We start from the raw sequence: 12,009 nt of genomic DNA on the forward strand, positions 1-12,009 counted from the left end.
CCCTTTGAGGATGGCTGTTGCCCTTCTAGCTGAGGCCACTTTGTTAATGTCTTAGTACAAGCCAAGGCCGATTTCTGTGTCGGGACTGAGGCATGGTTAGCCGGAGAACCATCTCTGCAGTGTTGTGACAAGACCCTAATCTCCCCTGCCTTGATCTTAAGGCTTTTGTCTAGACGTATCCACAGACCCTCATGACGGTGTTCTTCTCTCTGGGTTGTTCCACAGATTCTCTGTGAGCCGCACCTTCTGGTACACTGAATCTCCCGGGGGGCCATCCGCCCGACTGCCCCTGACTCCGGCAGTGGGGACTCCCCATGGCAGTGGGCACCTCCCCTTGAAACCTGCCAAGCTGGACGCCACAGCCCTGCACGACGACACCTCGGCCAGCTCCACGCCCATCTCTGAGGCTTGCAGCCATGCGGTCCTCGCCTGCGGCCCGGGCATCCCTGAAGAGTACTATGTGAGCGAGGCTGTGGAAGATGCTCCCAGCTACAGAGAGCACCGGGATGCCTGCACCATCACCGGTATGCTGACCTTACCCTGCTGGGGATGGGGAGGGGGCTTCAGCCATCAAGATTGGGAGAGGTATGCAACCTTAGGAGAAGGCCTGGGAGTGTATGCGTTTTCATGTTGCCATGGCCGCCTAACTGGCTAAAGCAGTTTGTAGGGAAGGTGGGCCTATTTTGGCTCACAGTTTAGAGTGCAGTCTGTCATGGTTGGGAAAAAGTTAGTGCAGGATTGTGAGCTTGCTGGTCTCACTGCATCCACAGTTGTCAAGGAGACGAAAGAGTTACACAGCCTAGGGCCCATGGGATAGCGCAGCCCACACTCAAGGTTGGTTTTCCCACCAGAGTTAGCACGGTTGAGAAACTTCTTGGCAGACGTGTCCAGAGGTTTGTCTCCTAAATGGTTCTCGAGCCTGTCAGGTGACAGCATGAACCATCACAGGGTGGATGCAGTCACCATCTGAGATCAGGGACCTTCCGTTCAGAACCTGCTTCATTGGTGTCATTCTGTGGCTTGGGTCGGCGTGTCACAGAATTGTCACAGAGGCTGAAGACAGTAGCACTGGGCCCCAGGCAGCATCATGGGTGTTCAGTGTTGTTTGGTTCTCTCTTGGGTTGTATTTCTCCAGACTGGCATGGGCGTCATGGCAGTGACATGTAGTGTCAGTTTTAGATGCAGGAAGGGCTCCACACGCTATGTTCACAGAAAGGGGTCCAACGCCGTGTGTGCCTCAGTCATATTACACTTTGCCCACACACATCAGGACACTGGTGCACACATCAGGACATTTGGCTGCACACATCAGGACACTTTGCCTGTGCACAATGGCTTCTAGCAGCTTCTTTTTGTTCTGGGTTACCCATAGAGTTACACACAGGATGCCCCGTGTATTAAGAGTTGTCTGACTCCTGAGGGGCACAGAAACAGCTGTGGTTCTTTGGTGTGCCAGTGTGCTTCGTCCCTGCCTGGGCCTGTACACCTGGCTCTCCTGCACCCTCTAGTGTAGCCCCTTTGCTGCCCTCCCTGCCCTGTGCCCCTGATCCCTCCCCTGTGCCCCTGATCCCTCCCCTGTGCCCCTGATCCCTCCCCTGTGCCCCTGATCCCTCCCCTGTGCCCCTGACCCCTCCCCTGTGCCCCTGACCCCTCCCCTGTGCCCCTGACCCCTCCCCTGTGCCCCTGACCCCTCCCCTGTGCCCCTGACCCCTCCCCTGTGCCCCTGACCCCTCCCCTGTGCCCCTGACCCCTCCCCTGTGCCCCTGATCCCTCCCCTGTGCCCCTGATCCCTCCCCTGTGCCCCTGACCCCTCCCCTGTGCCCCTGATCCCTCCCTTGTGCCCCTGACCCCTCCCCTGTGCCCCTGATCCCTCGCCCTTGTCTATATTACTTGAGGGCATGGTGTTAAACACCCACATATGACACAATCCATCTTTCTTCTCAGTGCAGGTACATGTTGGGAACTCCTTCTTAGGAGAATCCCAGTGGGCCCTGCAGGCCCATGTTCTTGTCTCTGCAGGACAGCTCAGTTCACTCCAGTTCCTGCACGAGCTGATGCTTGACTGCGGAGGGGGGAATGGCTTCACTTCATTCAGATTCTGGAGGTTCCTTCTTACAGTGACCTCTAAAAGTCTCTAATAGGACCCTTAGGTCTCTCGGGCCCATCTCCTTTATATGTCCCCTCTGGGCACATGGGCCTCCTTGTGGGGACTCCTTTTGAGTCCTTGAACATAGTGGGAAGCGTCTTCTGGCTCTGAGCCCTGAGTGAGAGGGAATGGTGTCTGCTTTTGAGCTGAATTGGAGCATTATCCCTGTCAGAGTCCTGAGTAGGGAGGCGTCGTCCAGGAAGCTAAGCTGGCTGGGGAGACAGAGGACTATGAAGAAGTTGGCTGCACATGGATGCAGGACAAGCAGGGCACACAGAGGGTTGTTAAGCATCATCCGCTCCATATGGAGGGGACGAGATGAGGGAGGCCAGAACACTCCAAACACGGAGCTGGGATCCCAGCCTTGATTCTGCCAGTGAAATCTTGGGAACCTCAGCCTGTCCAACCAGTTTCCTTTCTCAAATCGTGACAACCGAGGGCGAGGGAATGGCAGTGTAGAGTTTGGAGCGTCGTCCGGTTCCGAGAGATGAGAAATCCCAGGCTTTTGGTTAGGATGCCCCAGGGGACACCAGAGAGCCACAGTTCATGTCCATGATGCCCAGCAGCCACAGACACAGCTTTGCCAACTCAGGCAAAGAGCTAGATATTCAACCCCTGCAATTCCTCCCCGCCAAAGAGAGTCCTATCAGGCGGTCAGTGCAACAAAGACATAAAATGCAAACGCGTTCTCCAGAGACCTTGAATATGCCGGGGAGCTCTTTGTGGATTCTGAGGGCTCTGCCAAGCTAAGCCCTGGGACGCCACCTGGCACTGTGCCTCCACCCTCACTTCCCAGGGAGTCCTGAGAAGAACAGTGGATTTCTGTTCTACGCTACAGTTTAGGCAAAACTAGCTGCCCATCAGAAAAGCTTCTCTCCCTGCCTTCCCACCCCCACCCGCCCCACCCTAGAGAGGTGTCGTGTTGTGGGTGCGCCTTTTTTTTCTGTTTGGGGTGGTTTCATAAGATGAGGTGATAGGGCTCCTGGTTGCCGGAGTTACATAATCCCCTGTGCGTCCCGGGGCAGCGTGGGGATCTTCAGCTCTGCCCCAACAAGCAAGCTTGGGAAAACTGCTGAGGAAGGCTCAGAGCTGTGGCCAAACTTGCATGGAGGACCGCTCTCTCTCCAAGTCCTCTTTGGAGTTTGTGTCTGCCCATGGCATTGGCAATTCAGCTCAGGCAGCCCTCCAGGGCCCAACCTCTGCCAGGACTCAGCCACACACTGGCTGGGACAGACTCATGTGGTGAGTGTTTTCATGGGAACGTCTGTCCGTCTGTCCGCTGTAAGTTTACTTTGTGGTGTGGCCAGAAGGGAGGGTAGAGTAGAGAGGGTCGTGGCTTCAACCTTGCTCTGAGCTGGGGGTCGGGTTGCTGGTTGGTTGAGGAATCACCCTGTTGAATGATGGGCAGCTGGGATGGAGGGGAGCTGGATGCTACTTACTCTCACATCTCCTCTACTGGGTTCAGGGGAGACCAGCAATAGCCAGGTGTAAGATGTAGGTCAGATTTTTGCTGGCCTTGGTAGAGTCTGCCTCTAAAACCCCTGTTTCCAAATCAGTACTATCTGCTGCCCCCTGTTCCTTCTCTCCTTCCTCCTCTTCTTCCTCCCCTTCTTCCCCTCTTTTCCTCTTCCTCCCCCCTCTTCTTCCTCTTTCCCCTCCTTCTCTTCCTCTTCTTTTTTCAGTACTGAGGACTATGCTTTCTGGATAAGTGAGCTACACCCGAGCCCACCCTCCCCATTTTTAAACCTTTTTATTTTGTGGTTTTTGCTCACTGCCTTGTTCAGGATGATCTTGAACTCGCTCTGTAGGTCAGGCAAGGCCTTGAATTTTCGATACCCCTGCCTCCGCCTCCGCCTCTGCATTTAATCAGTCAGCGCCCAGGCTGGTGTGTAGGTCAGCAAGGGATTTTCAGATGTGAAGAGCAGAACTTCTCAGCACCCCTCCCCCTCCCCCACATTCTTGTGTCTTCTTTGCCCAAAGCTTGGCCCTGTGATTGTGGTCCCCACACCCCTGATGAGAGCTTTATGTCGGCCTGCTCTGGCTTGTTGCTTGCTGCGGGCTTCTCAGTTCCTCTGAGTGGATCGGATTCAAGTCTGACGGTGGGATGACCCATCTAGTTTCCTGTCTATACTCCAAAGCCTACTGAGTTCCACAGTCCCCTACTAACAAATTCAGGCTTGCAGACTTTTAAGTCTTATTCCTAAGCTGATGACTCCAAACCTGCAGTCTTAACTGATGAAGGTGCATGGAGCCCCTGGATGTTCAGGACCAAGTTCTTGATGCGGTATCTGTTAATTTCTGGGGTTTCTCAGTGACCTGGTCCTGCACAAAGCCCAGAGGTGAACATGGGTGTAAGTGAGCCCCTGTAAACCTTGGAAAACAAGCAAGAAATTCTCAGGGAATGGAGGCTCCTGGCATCTGCCCTGCCCGAGGGAGACTATGCTTGGGTTGGGAGACGGCTCAGCCCAGCAAGTGCCTGCCACACAAGCACCAGGGCATGAGTTCCAGCCCTAGACCCGCATGTTGGAGCCAGGTGTGCTGGTGCATGGTTGCTTTCTCAGCCCTGGGGAGGCAGACAGGAACACCCCTGGGCTTGCTGGCCCATATAGATAAATCGGTGAGCCCCAGGCCAATGAGAGGCCCTCTCTCAAACACAAGGATGGAGAGCAAATGAGAAAAGACCCAGGCTGACTTCTGGCCATCATGGGAACATATACATATACATGCATGTTTACAGAAATACACATACATGAACACATTAAAGCAAAACAACCAGAACGCCACACCCCTCTGCCCCCGCCTTCACCCCAAAGTAGCCACACGAGGAATTTGTCCCTTATCACTCACACTTAATCACCAAATGGGGCATCTTAGCCTCCTCAGGCTTGCTTAAATAAAACATGTGGCCTTCTTGAACATTTCATTCGTTTAGCTTAAAGTATGGTTTAGTAATTCTAGGAATTTATTTTTAATACTTCCCTTTGACAAGTTATAATCTAAGTGATATTTACTTGGCCATGAAAGAAACAGGAAGGAATGGACCGTGGGTAGTGGGGTACCTCTCGTGGGGTACAGTGAGAAGCTGCAGCTTAGATTAAATCTGGGGAATTGCTAGGATTTTCAAAGTCCCACGTTAGGATCAGTTCCTGCCCCTTCCCTCTGGATCTCCCTGGCCTAACAGTGGAGATCCTGCAGGTGGACGGACAGAAATACTTCTGTGAGTCTCTTGCTGATTTCTAGAGCTGAAGTCTGATCATTGCAAAGACTCCTGTTCCAGGGCCACCTGCTCCTTCCTGTTCTGTCCTTCTCCCTTGCATGACAGACAGGACGCCTGCTGCATAGGGAGGGTTTCCAATATAAAGAAGAAAGAAGAATTTTTAAACTTACATTTTATATTTTTATTTTTGCATTTGTCAGAGGACTTGTGGGAGTCAGTTCTCTTCCCCTGTGTGGGTCTCAGGGATTGAACTCAGGCTGTCAGGCTTGGCAGCAGACACCTTTGTTCTCTGAGTTCCTCTAGCTGACCTATAAATCAGATTCTTGACCTATAACTGTGACTGTAGTTCCCAGGTGCTTGGTGTATTTTTTTTTATCTTCCTCCTGGTTTGTTTGTTTGTTTGCTTGTTTGCTTGTTTGCTTCCTCAGAAGCAGGCTTTTGATGTAGTCGGTGGCTCTCATTAGCACGTCCTTGTTACAGCCTTCACCCACCCCAAGCCACTTTGGAGGCAAGCAAGCAAGCAATAAATTATAATGGAGGAACATTTAATTGAGAGCCAGGCCTGGCCTTCAGCCCTGGCACCTGGTTCTCCCTACTCAGCAAGGGTGTGCCTGGGAGTGAAGGCGGGGAGGTGCAGGGTACACCAGGCCCCAGGAGCAACGATTCAGGACAAGACTAGGTAGACACTCAGTGTTTCTGTCAGGGGACCCGTGGGCAACTGTGATGCTGTGTTCCTGGTGATGGGTGTTCCAAGGCAAGGGTCACCCAGGCCTTCTCAGAAGCTCACAATCATCACGCAGTATGGCAACCTTTGGCCATGCTTTCCATTCTATAGATGGAAAAACTGAGGCTGAGGGAGGTTAAGTGAAGACATCGATTCCTGCGTAGCAGGCTTCAATCTGGGAGGTCTGCCTATGGGTTTGCTTTTTATCCACCGTCCGAGCTTTCTGCACCGAGACCCACAGGAAAAGTCATGTTGCGTAGTGACTCATGCATCCCAGGACCACCCTCGCCAGTCCCTGGCACTTCCTGGGACGTGTTCTGTCCTAGGTAAGGAGCGAGAGCCGTGATTCACCAGGCTGTTCCTCACTTCCTTGTGGCTGAAAACATTCAATCTTTCTGCTGCATTCTTGCCTGTCTTCACAGAAATGTACACCCACTGCTTCCTCTATAGCCAATCCCACTTTCTGAAGCTCTCTGTGAGGCACCTCACGTAAAAAAATGTGCAGCGGAAAAAGTGGAGTGAGTTCCTACTGCCGCAGAGTACCCGTTAGTCCAGTGGTTCTCAACCACCTTTGGCAACCCTCTATCTCCAAAAAATGTTTACACTAAGATTCATAACAATAGCAAAGTTGTAGTTATGAAGTAGCAATGAACATAATTTTGTGGGTGGAAGGTCATGACAACGTGAGGAACTGTATTAAAGGATGGCAGCATCAGGAAGGCTGAGAACCCCTGCTTTAGCTCTCCTCTCCTCAAGATGTCTCAGTGCCCTCTCTCCTTGTAATCATCTGTGTTACTTTGTAGCCTGTGTCAGTAAGTTACTTGCTGTCTCCCTAGCCACCAACGACGTCATTAATTCCCTCTCCATAGACGACTGCTGTGTGGACTGCTAAGCTTTGCAGATCTGTTCTCCAGGACTGGGAAGATCTGTGCGCCCACCCAGCAATGTCTCTAATGTCTGAGAGGCATTGCCTGGAGTCGGACCTGAGTTTTGGTGGACTTTGATGGAGGTGTTGTATGAACATGTATTGTTCACATTATTATCAGTTCTGCCTGTAGCTCACACAGTGGGTTACTTCCGTTTTTCATGAAATACCTTTAAAATCCCCTTCCTTTCTTTACCTCATGTAAGACTGCTGAAGGGATTAAGCAAGCGCATACATAAGGCGCAGAATCCTTAGTAAGGCTTAGTATGCAGTCAGCGCTCACTTAGTATGCTTCTTTCTTTCTTTCTTTATTTATTTATTTTTGGTGGTTTTTCGAGACAGGGTTTCTCTGTGTAGCTCTGGCTGTCCTGGAACTCACTTTGTAGACCAGGCTGGAGTATGCTTCTTTATTGTTCCGGCCTCATGATTAACCAGTTCACTCTGTCGCCTGCTACAGCCTTTTGTCTATTTGTCTGCCTGCCTCTTGTGTTTCTGTCATTTGTCTGCCTGTCAATTTGTCTGTCTGGCTTGGAGAAAAACCCTGGTGGCTGCTGCTGGTCTGGAGGGAAGCGGAGGGAGGTAGAGGGAAGGAAGGGGCCTGGCTGGCAGAACAGTTTCACAGGTAGCCCTGCAGCCAGACCCAATTTACAGACCCCTCCTCAGTTCCTGTCCCCCATGGTGACACCGGCCCAGATCCTTCAACCAACTGCTTTGAATTCTCACTTGCAGATGTGGCTGGCCTTTGTCCTTGGTCTGCACACCTGTGACACTAAGAAATGTGTTAACCCCCACCCAACATCTCGGTCCATTTCACTTGCTGAGCTACATTGTTCTTCCCGGAGGCTGCTGCTCTTCTTATGGGCCCTGCTGGGAGCAGCTGCGCTGGCTGCGGTTCCCAGAGAGGCTGGGCGGGGCCTGGGCGGGCCTGGGCGGGGTCTGGGCGGGCCTGGGCGGGGCTGGAAGAAGCTTCCTGAGCTGTTCTGGGAGCAGGATTTCCCCAGTGCTGTTCTTTCCCTTCCCTTCCCCCTCTCCCTTCTGTTCTCTTTGGCGTCCATCGGATGAACTCTGGCAAACTCTTCTGGGCAGCCCCGCCTTTTAAAGGAGTATATGGACTGATCCTTCTTCACAGTGATTTTTAAGGGTTCTGTGAACTCTTTATCTGATGTAGGCGCGGACATCGGCTGACTGTCCTTCTGACCGGCTGACTGTCCTTCTGGGTCCGTCATGCATTATCTCAGCTCCTGCTGGGGCAGGCGTTGTCTGCGTTCCCAAGGGAGGGGCTGCACAGCTTTGTGTTGAGTTTGGATCTAGAGCTTTAGGCTGGCTAGACTGGACTGTTCATAGTGGTGGCTGTGGCCCTCTCATCCGCCCTAGGCCAGTATCTACTTACCAGCTCCCCATCTCTAAAGCGGTCATGATGGTGACATCCTTGGGGTTCCCTTGGCATATGTTAAGTGCCTGTCACTGTGCTGATGTGTAAAGTTGTGATGTGTCCTGTGATCAACGGTAGTGAAGGTTTCCTGTCAGGCCCAGCTCAGCACCCAGCCTCTGCGGCTCACTGCACTTCACTGACTGTTGGTCTTGACTCTGAAAGCTCAGCAGGGATGGAGGGACAGAGCCTCCTTACCACAGGTGCCAGATGCTCTTTACATAAACGCAGCAGTGACCATCAGGGCCCGAGACTTCCCAGACGTCTCAAACAGATGGGATTGCAGGCCTGGTAGGGCTGTGAGCTATCACCCTGAGAGTGGCAGCAGCTGCACCCCCCCCCCACTGTTTTCAGAGGGACCCTGGGCAGCTCCTGTTTCCAGCTCTTCTCTCTCCCTGCTCTTCTCCACTACCCCCAAGCTCCCCCTTCCCTCCCCTCCTTCCTGTCTCTGTTCCTCGTCCTCCTCCCCTCCTCCTTCCATCTACCCCATCTCCTCCTCCTAGGTCTCCTTTAGAAAATTGATTGCAGGCCACAGCATCCCAGGACTCAGCCCCATTTTCAAGGAAGTCTGGGGACACTTGAGTTCATTCACTGAGAACTGCTCTCAGTTCTGTTTGCTGTTGTTGTTATTATTATTGTCAATTTGACACAGACTGGAGTCAAGTGGGAAGAGGAGTTGAGACGCCATCAGATTGGCCTGTGGACAACTCTGGGCATTTTCATGATGAATGATTGCGGAGGGAGGGCCCAGCCCATGACTATGGTGTCGCCCCTGGACAGGTGATTCTGGATTGTATAAGAAAGCAAACTGTGGGTTTGACTGCTCTTCTAGAAGATGTGGGTTCAACTCCAAGCACCCCACATGGCAGCGAAGAGTGGCCTCAAACTCCAGTTCTAGGGTATCTGACACCCACTTCTGTCCTCTGTGGGTGTAGACCCATACACATAAACTAAAAACAGAAGAGAAAAGAAAGCAAACTTTAACAAGCCGTGGCCAGCAAGCCAGGAGCAGTGCCCTCCACAGCCTCTGTTTCATCTCCCGCCTCCAGGTTCCTGATCTCAGTTCCCTTTGTGATGGACGGTGCACCATGACTGCACTATGGACTGAAGCCACGCAAACCCTCCCCTCCTGCAAGCCGCCTTTGGTCAGGGTTCTATCACAGCAGCTGGGGAAGCAAATTAAAACAGGTTTTCTCCAGACTTTTGGTTTTCGCCCAGTGAGAGCTCTGCGGATACCTTAGGGTGAATGCGACCCCAGGACCCATTGCAAACTGAGGCTGAGCAGGCTGTCTGACCCTTGGTCTGGATGTGGAATCCTGGGAGAAACAGAGGGGAGGCTGGAGACACACACAGGCTTATGATCAGACGAGGGCATGAAGGTTCAGATTTCAGGACTGGCCAGTGTGTGGCTGGCAGAGGCCAAGTGTGATCCCACTGCAGCTAAGGAGAGCCAGGAACTGGGAGGTAGGGATTGTGTGGTGGCCACTGCCTGCATGAGTGGCTGGACTTGGTAGAACACACCACCTGTACTTGTGCATTGGTAGAGGAATTGGACGGGGATGGGTAGGCATGGGGAGCCCAGGATCTGGGTCTATGAGATGGTTTGAGTCTCTAACAAGTAAGACCTTCTTCTGTGGGCCAGTGGAACTGAGATGCCGAGGAATGCAGATCCTAAGGGAGCCACCCAGACCCACACCCTAACTCTCACCTCCAGGCTCAGTCCCAGCTTGACGGACCCAGGTGTTTCCATAAAAACCCAAGACAGACTAAACTCCCAGAGGGAGGGAAGTAGGCTTTATTTCTAAGGCTTTTTGGAGTTCTGGGGATGGAGCTCAGGGCTCTGTGCACTTAAAGTGAGCCATCCCACCCCTCAGTCCAGGGTCCATTTCTAAGGACAAGGACAGGCCCCCATGGGTAGGACCCTTCCTGCAACCCCTCCCAGGAACATGAGCCTGAAAGGCAGCTAATGCCAGGGCTGTTCCTCCTTGTGTGCATCTGTTCTGGTTTGAATTCCACAGCTCAGCGTGACTTTAACAGCTGTTAGCGTATAAACTGAGGACACAGGCCCTCCAAGGGATGGTTGAGGAGGTTTTTATTGTAGATATGAGGGAGAGTAGAGCTGTAGGCATCTGGAAGAGTCTGGAACAGGGGAAAAAGTAGTGAACATGGCCAGCAGATTGGACTTGGGAGTGGGTGTGGGGCTGGAGGGAGGAAGAGAGGATCAAGAAGATAGAAGGCCAAAGAGGAAGAGAAACAGGAGAACCAAGAGCCCAATGGCCTAATGACAAGCCTAATGACAAGGGCACGGGGCAGAGTGAGATCTGAGAGGAGCATGACAGTTAGCAGGCAGGTTTTTTTTTTGTTTGTTTGTTTTTGTTTTTGTTTTTCTCTTCGGTGTTCGTGCACATAGAAGAACAAGAGCGTGCACGCCGTGTAGCAGTCCTGGAAGTTTTCTGGACTCATGTCCTTCCCAGGCCTGTGATTGGCAGTCAGACAGCGGGAGGACCCTGTGAGGCTGGGAGTGTGGTGTTGTAGCACCACTTAGTGGACATGTAGAGCACTACAGCAGCCGTATTCCCCCACACCCTGTGTTTCCATCTCCCAGAAGGGGTCTGTTGTGAGGCGGTTATTGCAGCTGTGTAGACTGCAGGAAACCTTCTTTATTCACCTCTTCTTGGCTTTGCTCCCTGGCCATTCTGAGCACTGGAGACTATCCTGGAAATTGGCCTTGTAGTGGAGGGTGTGACCAGAGTCCAGTAATCTCATGTTCCTTGCCTGCGTTCCCTGGGACAGACCTTATCTATTGGTGCTGCACTCTGTCTGTGGTGCTGGGGATTGAGCCCAGGGCTTCCAGCATGTTAGACTGTGCTGCCAACTGAGCTATGTCCTGGCCCTGCCCTGCCCAAGCTTTCTGACATGTTCGGAGCCATGCCACGGGTATCAGGTCTGAATGATTCTGCACAGAACGTACGTGATTTGCAAATGGTAAACTTGACCTTAAGCCCCACATTAAGCCTGTGAAGCCCAAGAAGAGGCTGGGGTCGGCAAAGTGACTCACAAATGCTTGTCCTAATTTGTTCTGGGCTAGGGAAACACCAGTTCACATCTAGTCACTTAACAGCTATAAGGAAAAGATGAAGTTTGTCTGTTTTGGACAACAGCTTCACCTGATACCATTAATTTTTCTCTGAAGTAAAAGAACTTGAGGGCTGGGAGATGCCTGAGCCAGGATGAGGACCTGGGTTCCATCCCTAGAATCACATTAAAAAAAAATCCAGGGGTGTTATTCTCTGCCTGTAATCCTAGCACTTAGGACAGAGACAAGCAGGGATTGCTGGCCAGCCAGCTGAGCCTAACCTGTGGGAGCCAGGAAAAGGGGAGAGACTGTCTCAGAAAACAAGGGGAAGAAACGAGAAAGACACCCAAGGTGGGAGCTCTGGCCTCCATAACCATGTGCACACATGTGCACGCCTATGCACACACACACAGCCTCTCTAGCCATGTGCATATATGTGTGCACACACATACACACACTCACATACATGTGTGCACACACACATGCTCAGAA

At 52.3% G+C, this 12,009-nt stretch overlaps 1 protein-coding gene across 1 annotated transcript in view; it reads left to right on the forward strand.

Annotated features, from left to right (window-relative positions):
• The first annotated feature begins 225 nt into the window (after positions 1 to 225).
• Positions 226 to 12,009, forward strand: part of Trak1 (trafficking kinesin protein 1) — a 106,336-nt gene continuing 94,552 nt past the window's right edge. The window contains exon 1 of the mRNA XM_085828195.1: positions 226 to 524. The gene's annotated coding sequence lies outside the window, so the exon portion shown is untranslated. The remainder of the gene's footprint in view (positions 525 to 12,009) is intronic.

The sequence above is a fragment of the Mus caroli genome, unplaced genomic scaffold (genome assembly GCF_978045245.1).
Source record: "Mus caroli unplaced genomic scaffold, Mus_caroli_1 scaffold_11, whole genome shotgun sequence".
Taxonomy (NCBI): domain Eukaryota; kingdom Metazoa; phylum Chordata; class Mammalia; order Rodentia; family Muridae; genus Mus; species Mus caroli.